The sequence below is a fragment of the Octodon degus genome, unplaced genomic scaffold (assembly GCF_000260255.1).
Source record: "Octodon degus isolate 3935 unplaced genomic scaffold, OctDeg1.0 scaffold00083, whole genome shotgun sequence".
Taxonomy (NCBI): Eukaryota; Metazoa; Chordata; class Mammalia; order Rodentia; family Octodontidae; genus Octodon; species Octodon degus.
In genome coordinates this window covers 9,715,923-9,724,725 of record NW_004524659.1, presented here as the reverse complement: position 1 = coordinate 9,724,725, position 8,803 = coordinate 9,715,923, and the positions used below count along the sequence as shown (strand labels likewise).

The 8,803-nt window shown below is 35.8% G+C and overlaps 1 protein-coding gene across 1 annotated transcript in view; it reads left to right on the top strand.

Moving 5' to 3' along the window:
• Positions 1-8,803, top strand: part of Znf607 (zinc finger protein 607) — an 81,693-nt gene continuing 72,890 nt past the window's right edge. Inside the window, exons 1-2 of the mRNA XM_023721606.1 lie at positions 1-116; positions 925-1,007. The gene's annotated coding sequence lies outside the window, so the exon portion shown is untranslated. The remainder of the gene's footprint in view (positions 117-924; positions 1,008-8,803) is intronic.

Below are 8,803 nucleotides of genomic sequence, written 5' to 3'. Positions count from 1 at the left end.
GAGAATGCCCGGTTGGGGAAGAATCCACTGCGTTCAGACAATCTGCTTTATGAGTGCTGGATTCGACCAGTTTGCCGAAGGGAAGAACGGGGCTGACTCGACCATAGGAGGCGTAGGTGAGGCGGTTACGAACACGTAGTTTTGGAAACTCCGGAGTGCGAGTCGGAAAGACGCGGGGGAAATTGTGAGGATAGTGTGTATTAACTATTATTGTGTGTCTGTCGGGGGCGTGTGTGCTCGTTTACGGAATCATTAAAGCGGGAAGGAGGGCTTCATTTGCCGTTATGATCCTGGGCGTGTGAATGGAGTTTGTGTGTCTGAGGTGTGTTTGTAGGTATGAGATTTCTTGAGTGTTTGCTTTCCTGTGTATTATGACCATTTTCTGAAGTATGTGGGTGGGTGGAGGGGAATGTGTAGGAAGCCTTAACTGAGATTTGTGGCTATTTCCCCGTGTGTGTGTGTGTGGTGGGGGTGTGTTCCTGTGGATTTGTTGCTTTCACTGTGTCACAAGATGTATGGCATGCAGGTGTGAGACTGCGGTTCTGACTATATGGTATGTGTTTTGTGCACTTGTGTGTTTTTGCGGCTATTTTTGGTTTAGTTTTGGGATGCCTGTGACTTTTATGTCCTTTTGGTGTGAGTGAATTTGTGTAGCTAGGTGTCCGTATAGCCACTTTGGTGTGGAGCGTCTTTGACCCTTTGGACTGGAGCCATAGATGCCATCTGTCAGTTCAGGGTTAGATTCTGTCCAGAAGTGCAGCTCTCCTACTTGGTTGGATGTAGCCGTTGAATACGATGCTGAAGACTTCTTTGGCCTCCCTCTGTATAAGTGGGCTCCAGAGGCCTAGCCAGGTTGACATCTGAAATGATCGAATGTGTTTCCAGAAGAGTCTGGTGTTTCCTGATTCCTTCCTCCTTCCTCAGCTCTGCCGTGCTTAGATGGAGACCTCCAGAAAAGAGTAAAGAATGGCTGTTGAATTGAACATCATCCATAAAGCATTTGCAAGGTAGCTTGTCCTTTCCTCTTGTCTTCTTTATCTTTGTCAGGACATGACTTACTTTCCTTTTCTCGAAAATTCTTGCCCTGATTTCTTTTAGGAACTGTAGAAGTTCCAAAATCTCACTCTCTCTCCCTTGCCCACTTGATTGGCTCTTATTGTCAGATGGTTTTTTTAATCCTGCCTTAAAAAAAAATACAATTTTTATGATTATAAAAGTGAAACATGATCATTTTAAATACTTTCAAGAGTACAGACATCCTAAGCAGAGGATGTAGGTTGGTGGTAGAGTACTTCCCTAGCATGCATGAAGCAATCAATCCCTAGTGCCAGGGGAGAAAAATAGTACATAAATTCTTAAATAAGAAAACAGATTTTCCACTGCAGCTAATGCTAACTTTTCAATATTTATTTCTCAGTATATGTTCATATAAAATATTTTTAATTGAATTTTCATAGAATTTATCATGCAACATATCCTACATTTTCACAAAGTTTAATTTTGGAAATATTTTTAGAGATGCACTGTATTTGAGTGCTTATTTTCTTCAAAATTAGATACAGAAATGGCACAAAACATCCATTTGTGTAGTTTAACAAATAATTATAAAGATCCAAGTAAAACTTAACCAGATCAAGAAGTAGACTGATTATTTTAATTTTTGTCAATTTGGTCAGTAACTAAAATTATTGTTTAATTTATGTCTTGTATTATAATGAAGTTGAGTATCAGTTCTTGGGAATTAGCATATCCTCCTTTCCAAAATGCTTCTTTAGATATTTTTCCAATTTTTATTTGGGTTATTTTTTTGACTTATAGCAGTTTATATATATACTAATATTTATGTGGATACATGTATATGTATGCATGCATCTTCTGAATATTAATGTTTTCCAGTTACGTATGTGACAAATAATTTTTCCTCGTTTGGGTCAGATTTTCACTATCATATTGTCTTTTGTTGAAGGTCTGCATTTTAATGTAGTGACCTTTTCCTATGATTAGTATTTAAAATTTTTTCCTCTGCCTTGAGATAATGGGGATTTTCTTTCGTGTTCTCTTCTAAAAGCTTTCTAAGTTTTGGTTTTAACATTTGGGTCTTTATAACATCTAAAATTAGTTTCTATAGGGTAAGAATCTTTTTTTTTTTTTTTTTTCGGTACTGGAGATTGAACATAGGACCCTCTGCTTGCCAGGCAAGCACTTATTCTACTGAACTATCTCTGGCCCTATAGGGTAAGATTCTATTTCATTTTTTTTTCTGTGTCTGTATCCACTTGTCATAGTATCATTTATTAAAAATTAGATCTTCCCTGCACTGATACGCAGTACTATTTTAGTTAAAATCCAGAAAATTTTATATATGTACAGAGTGTAAAAAAAAAATTGTATATACTTCAGGAAAAGAAAAACTTGTATAAATATTTTAATACTAAATTTACTGAGATATCATGAGATTAATACATGTTACCTTTGGCCTCTACAATTACAAGAGGTGCTCAAAGTGGCTACTAGCTTCCAGGTATTAATAGTACAGCAAATTGCTGCTGGAGTAGCCTTGGTCACGGAGATTGCTGCACATACATTTTCAGTTTCTTCTTTAAGGGGCAGCAGTGTAGTGAGTTTTCTGTGATTCTCAGCATCCTCTAGAGTCCCCTATATGAGGGTAACACTCTGGTGAAAAAACATTATACTGTAGCATGCTTTTTTTTTTTTTTTTGCTCTGAATACCTATAGGACAGGTTTGACTGGCTTGAGTTGTGGGGATCGAGCATGCATATTTTTTGATTCCTTATTCTGTTCCATTGGTCTGTTTGTCTCTCCTTGCAATAATATCATATTCTCTCATTCACTGTAATTTTATACAGTACTTGGAACAGTCTTCTTACATTGTTCCCCAAGAATGTCTTATATGTTTTTATTCCTTTGTAATTCTATATACATTTTTGAATTAGCTTGATTCCATCCAAATGTTTCTTGGGGTTTTGATTATATATATGGGTAAAATTTGGGGGACTAAAAAAAAATTCGGAGACTGTTCTAGTAGTATGAATTTTTAAATCGACAGAGGTCTTCTTAATATTTCTATGATTTTACATAAATGCTTATTTAATGCTTATTTTCTGTAAATAGTTTTAGATATTTAGGAATGATAGAATCTATTCTGCAGTCTTTTTTTATTGACTGTCAGGAATCCATACACTTAGATAATGACCAATTGTAGTAAAAATTGTGCCCTATGGTTTTTTTTGTTTGTTTGTTTGTTTGTTTTTTTGCGGAACTGGGGATTGAACTCAGACCCTTGCACTTGCTAGGGAAGTGCTTATTCCACTGAGCCATCTCCCCAGCCCTCTATGTTTTTTATATTAAGTATTATGGCGAGTTTTTGTCTTCTACTCCATCCTTCTCCTCCTACATTAAAATCAGTCATATTATACTGGGATTTTATACTATCTTGAACATTTAGGTTGTAAGAGAAAACACTTCAGAACTTTCCTTTTAGGTCCACCACAACATGAATTGCATTTACATGCTTCAGATTCTTTCCCCTAAGCACCTGCTTCAGCCTGGACTTGAACAAAACATGCTTTAGTTTCCCTTATTATTCTTTTGTTTGTTTGTTTGTTTGTTACAGGGTCTTGCTACACAGCTCAGACTCATAGTGATCTTCCTGTCTCAGCCTCCCCAGTACTGGGATTGCAGGCATGTGCCACCATGCCTCATTTTGGTGACTATTTGCTGCACAGCCAGTATGGCATGTGGTACCGGGGATTGAACCCAGTTCCTTCCACTTGCTGGGCAGGAGTTTAGACTGCTGTCTCCTCGGCTCTCCCTCATTATTTTTAAGCTCCAAAGTGTTGAACTTTTGACCTAAATGCTTACTGATAATCGTAACCCTGAAAAGAGGAAACTGTGGGTGAATGATTCTTTCAACATAGTATCCTTGCAGTCCTATCTTCTTCAGTTCTTTATGTATTTCTTAAAAAAATTCTCATATTCTTAGGCTACTCACATGCAGTTTTAGAAATGGAAAACATGAAAATTACAGATTTCAGTACAGAGGTAGCTATTGTCTAGTACTTTTATTTCAATGAGATTTTATTTGGTTAAGTCTCTTTTCTATGATGTTTTTTATTTTCTTTCCCATTACCATTTTGTCTTTATTCTTTCCTCTGTACCCACTGCTTACCTCACTGTCCTCTGTCTAACAGGTACTGCCTCTAGAACTTTTTTTTTGTCTCTAAAACTTTGCCATCTGTTCCTATCAATCTTTTATTTCAAGTATTGGCTTATGGGGAAAAATTAACAAATCATCTCTCAGATTATTTTACCCACACTCATCCTCTTGACATGTGGTATAAAGAGCCCAGGTTCTTGTGTCAAAAAAATGTTGCTTTTAACCTAAGCTCTATCATTTGTGAGTTCCTTTACCGTGAAAGAGATAACTGTCTTAATGTTGTTAAGACTGTATGTGTAAACTACTCTGTACACATCAGGTATTTGGTAAATATTAGCTGCTTTTCTTCTTTACATCTTATTTTTCAGATTTCTATAATGATAACTATATAAAGAATTTGACTAAAAGCCTTTGGTGTTTTACATGGGATTCAAGTTTTGCTCCCTAATTACATGATAAAGAACTTTAGAACCAGGATTGTGTTTTTAATTTTGTTATATGTGTAACTTTTTTGCGGGGGGGATCAGGGATCGAACTTGGGACTTTATGCTCACTAGGCAGGAACTTATGCTGCTGAGGTATCTCCCTGGCCTCCTACTTAACTTTTAAAACCATGTGAAATTTGTTTTCTTTTGTATTAAGGATCTAAATCCAGTTTTTTTTTCATTTATCTAATATGCTAATAGAATTTCCAAATAATTTATTTCCTTTCCTTTGTGCTGCCTACATGATGTATTATTGAAGTCATTTGCTTATATATTTAAATTTTCTTCAGTTCTTTGTGCTTTACCAAGAGCAAATTTGATTGTACCTTTACCAAATTTGTACCTTTGGTTATACCTTTACAAAGTTTAGATTTCTTTGGTTTTTTGTATTTGGAACAGGGTCTCACTATGCTGCTCAGACTTGTAGTGATTCTTCTGTTTTCAGCCTCCCCAGCACTGGGATTTCAGGAGTGTGCCACCTGCCCAGTCTCAGTAGCTGGCTCAGCAAGCCCAAGGGTGGGACCAGTTCAGCATGTGGTGCCAGAGATTGAACCCTGGTCCCTGTGCTTGCCTAAGCAGATACTTCAGTCCATGGAGCTATCTCTCTGGCCCTTTTTTTGTTTTTGAAATATTTTAATACCTGATGAAATAGACAATTTGTTTTTGAAGATCGTTCTATTCTTTGTTCCTTTCATCACGAAAAGAATTGGAAACAATTTTTATATTCTATTTTTACCATAGTTCTTTTCTATATTTTGTTGTTGCAATATTGATTTCAAATTTATATGTATATATGTATATATTTTTTTTTCTATGCTTGATATTGAATGCAGGGTGTTGTGCTTGCCAGGCAGGCACTGGGCTACTGAACTATGTTCCTGATCATTTTAAGTTTTGTAAGCATTTAGTTCTGTTAATTGTCCTTTTATGGGGCATCTTCCAGTCTACTTTTTTTTTAAATATTTTTTTAAAAAGAGCACAAAATAATATTAAAACAAAGAATTACAAGTGATACAGAATTTCACTTAACAAAGTAATATGAATTTCATAGTATATGTTGTAATACATAGTGTTGTCTTTTAACCAGTTATTCATATTACCAGATACATGCATGCAAAATTGGATAAAGAAAGAAATGTGTAAGAAATTAGGAAGAGAAAAAGTACCAACAATTGAAAAAAGGAGACAGAACAAATTAAGTATTATCTGCTCCTTTCTATTTCCAGTTTACTTTTAAACTTCCTTCATGTTACTTTATATTGTCACTTAGTTTTATGTTTAATGTGAGAATTATTTAGGAGTATTTAAATTTAAAAGTTTTCTTTTGGAAACTTTTTTTTACATTTAACACTGGCCCAGAGTCTTTTATAAATTTTTATTATTTCGCAGTGATTTTGAGCTCAATAATGCTTAAGCTAGTGAAAAATACATAGGAATTTTCTCAACTCCTGTAAATCTGTGGAAACAAGTCCTTGTAGTCAACTGGCAAAAACATTCCTAGAGAAAATGTATTGAAAGAAAGAATGCTTCTGTCTAAGAGGGACAAAAGAGGGCCCAGACAGGGAGTTGTCCACCAACTCCATTTCTCGAGGGTGTTTATTGAACAAAGTCATGAGGTGAGGTGGGATTAAGGAGGGACAGAACTCTGACCTCAATATGATTGCAAGTACGGTAATACTGATCCAATGGCAAATCATAGGATGCATGAGAGGTGGGACGAAACTATGATTAACCAGTAAGTATACAAGTATAGTTGCTAGGTAATATTGATTACATGGGCTGGGGAGAGAGCTCAGTGGCATAAGCACTGACAGGCAAGTGCAAGGCCCTGAGTTTGATCCTCAGTACCACAAGAAAAAAAAAAAAAAGATTACATGGGATCAAATGGGGAAGCAAGTCATGTAGCAAGTACAGGTGGGCAGACAAAGACTTTCCTAGGAGGGGTAGATAAGGAACTTAGGTCTTCACCCCAAGGTGACTGATGCCTCCTAAGAATATCAATCACTGCTGTTCATCCCTCAGGGAAGTGTATGCCTGAGTAGTAGTTCCTTTTTTTTTCTCTCCTTTTTTTAATTAATTTTTTTGAGAAATAGCAATGAGACAGTTTCAAAACAGGTTAGTAGGACAGTTACAATAATTAATATAGTGTATATTGTTATCTTCCTAGTAATTATTCATAATACAAGATGCAGACATGATATCCTATCTGAACACTATTAGTACAAATCTTTATTCTCATTGAATTAAGAGAAAGTAGCTGTTTATCTATCCTATGTTGTATATACAGACACAAAATGGTTCCTTCATTTATATCCCCTTTTTTTGTTTAGTTTTGTCAGAGATGGGTATTCCATTGCCATTTAAATATTGTAGGTATGTGAATTCAGCAAAATAATCAAATATAGTCCAGTAGTCCATAATAGTAGTGGGTTATCCATAGGACTGGCAGTGTCAGAAGTTGTTGACTTGAGCTTTTTACAGCTCAGCATATTAATATGGCTTTACTTTTTATACCTCATATTTATAATTTTCTGCTGGATGATTAAGACCAAGATAAAGCAAGACCTATATAACAAGAAATGTAACTTCTGTAACTGCCAAGGTCAGTCAAATTCCCTCAGGATTTACCCTGAAAACCCTGTAGAGCAGTTTGTAGATCCTTCGTCAGTGTCAGCCATGTGGATGAGTCATAGCCATTGCTTAACCAATTTGCTCTCCGTGAAAACCTGAGAGAATGTTTTCTCTCTAGGTGACTTTCCTTAGGCACCCTCTCCATCACTGACCACTTTCCTCTGTGGCCCCATAATCTCCTTGAACAGAAAAGTTGGGACACCAATGAGTTACATGATGTTACAGTACAGGTTCTCCTATGTCTTGAGTCCTCACTGACCTTGAAAGGTTAGGACCAAAATGTTGGCTGTCCTTGCAACTCTTCTTTTTCTCTAATTTTTGGTCTGCAAACTTAAGTTGTTAAGCCTCCAGAAGAGAAGCTTAATGATATTATGACCCTATAGCACAGGCAGTTGAGCTTAACCTTACTATCTGTCTGAATATCAAACATTTTAGACATAACAGGGAATAGGTATTTTCCACCAAGTATTAATATGTTAAACTTTAAATTCCTACAGAACATGAAGAAAAAACAAAAAATAAAAATTTTAAAAAATAGGAATAAACAATTACGTATTTTTACACAAAAATTTAGAAATCTAACCATATACAGCATTATAGCAGGAAAGTCCTATGACATTTTTTTTTCCTATCTCTTGTTTTCATTTATTACCCTTTTTTTTAAAAAACAAACATTTACTTGAGAGACAGTAGATCAGTAATTAATATGACATTAGAAGCAATACCTATTTAGAAAATCAGAATGACAGGCATTTCAAGCATGGCCCTAGCATTACACATGGCTATCTTCAGTGTAGTTGCTTAGTTCGCAGATATCAGCATATATAGTCAGTCAGGGTGAGAATCCTACCAATTAACTGCTAGTTTGAAAAACCTGCTGAAGATTCTCAAGATCATTGCCTTAACCGTCTTGTGCATATAAATGTATGATTTTGCCCTATAATGTTCCCTAGCTTTTCTCCTTGCCCTCTTCATTGTTTAATCCTTAAGTTCTTGCTTTCCTTTTGTGTTATACCTTTCTCTTTTTATTTCTTCTTTTGAGTTTTACACTAGGGAGACTATACAATATTTACACATGTGTGTCTGGTTTATTTCACTTATAAGTATATCTTCAAGTGGTATCCAATTAAATATAAAGGCTCCAAGTTTATCATTCTTTATAGCTGAGTAATACTCCATTGTATAAAAATACCACATCTTTTTCATCCATTCCTCAGGTGATGGGCATTTTGGTAGTTTCCAAGATTTTGACTATCACAAATTATGCTACTATAAACATAGGTGCACATATATTGCTATGATATGATGTTTTCAGTTCCTCTGGGAAAATTCCCAGTAGAGGAATAGGTGGTTTGAATGGGATTTCCAGTCCTTGTTTTTTAAGGCGTCTCCACACTGATTTCCGTAATGGCTGCACCAGTCTACATTCCCACCAGCAGTGGAGAAGGGTTCCTTTTTCCCCACAGCCTCTCCAACATTTGTTGTTGGTTGATTTCTTTATGATAGCCAT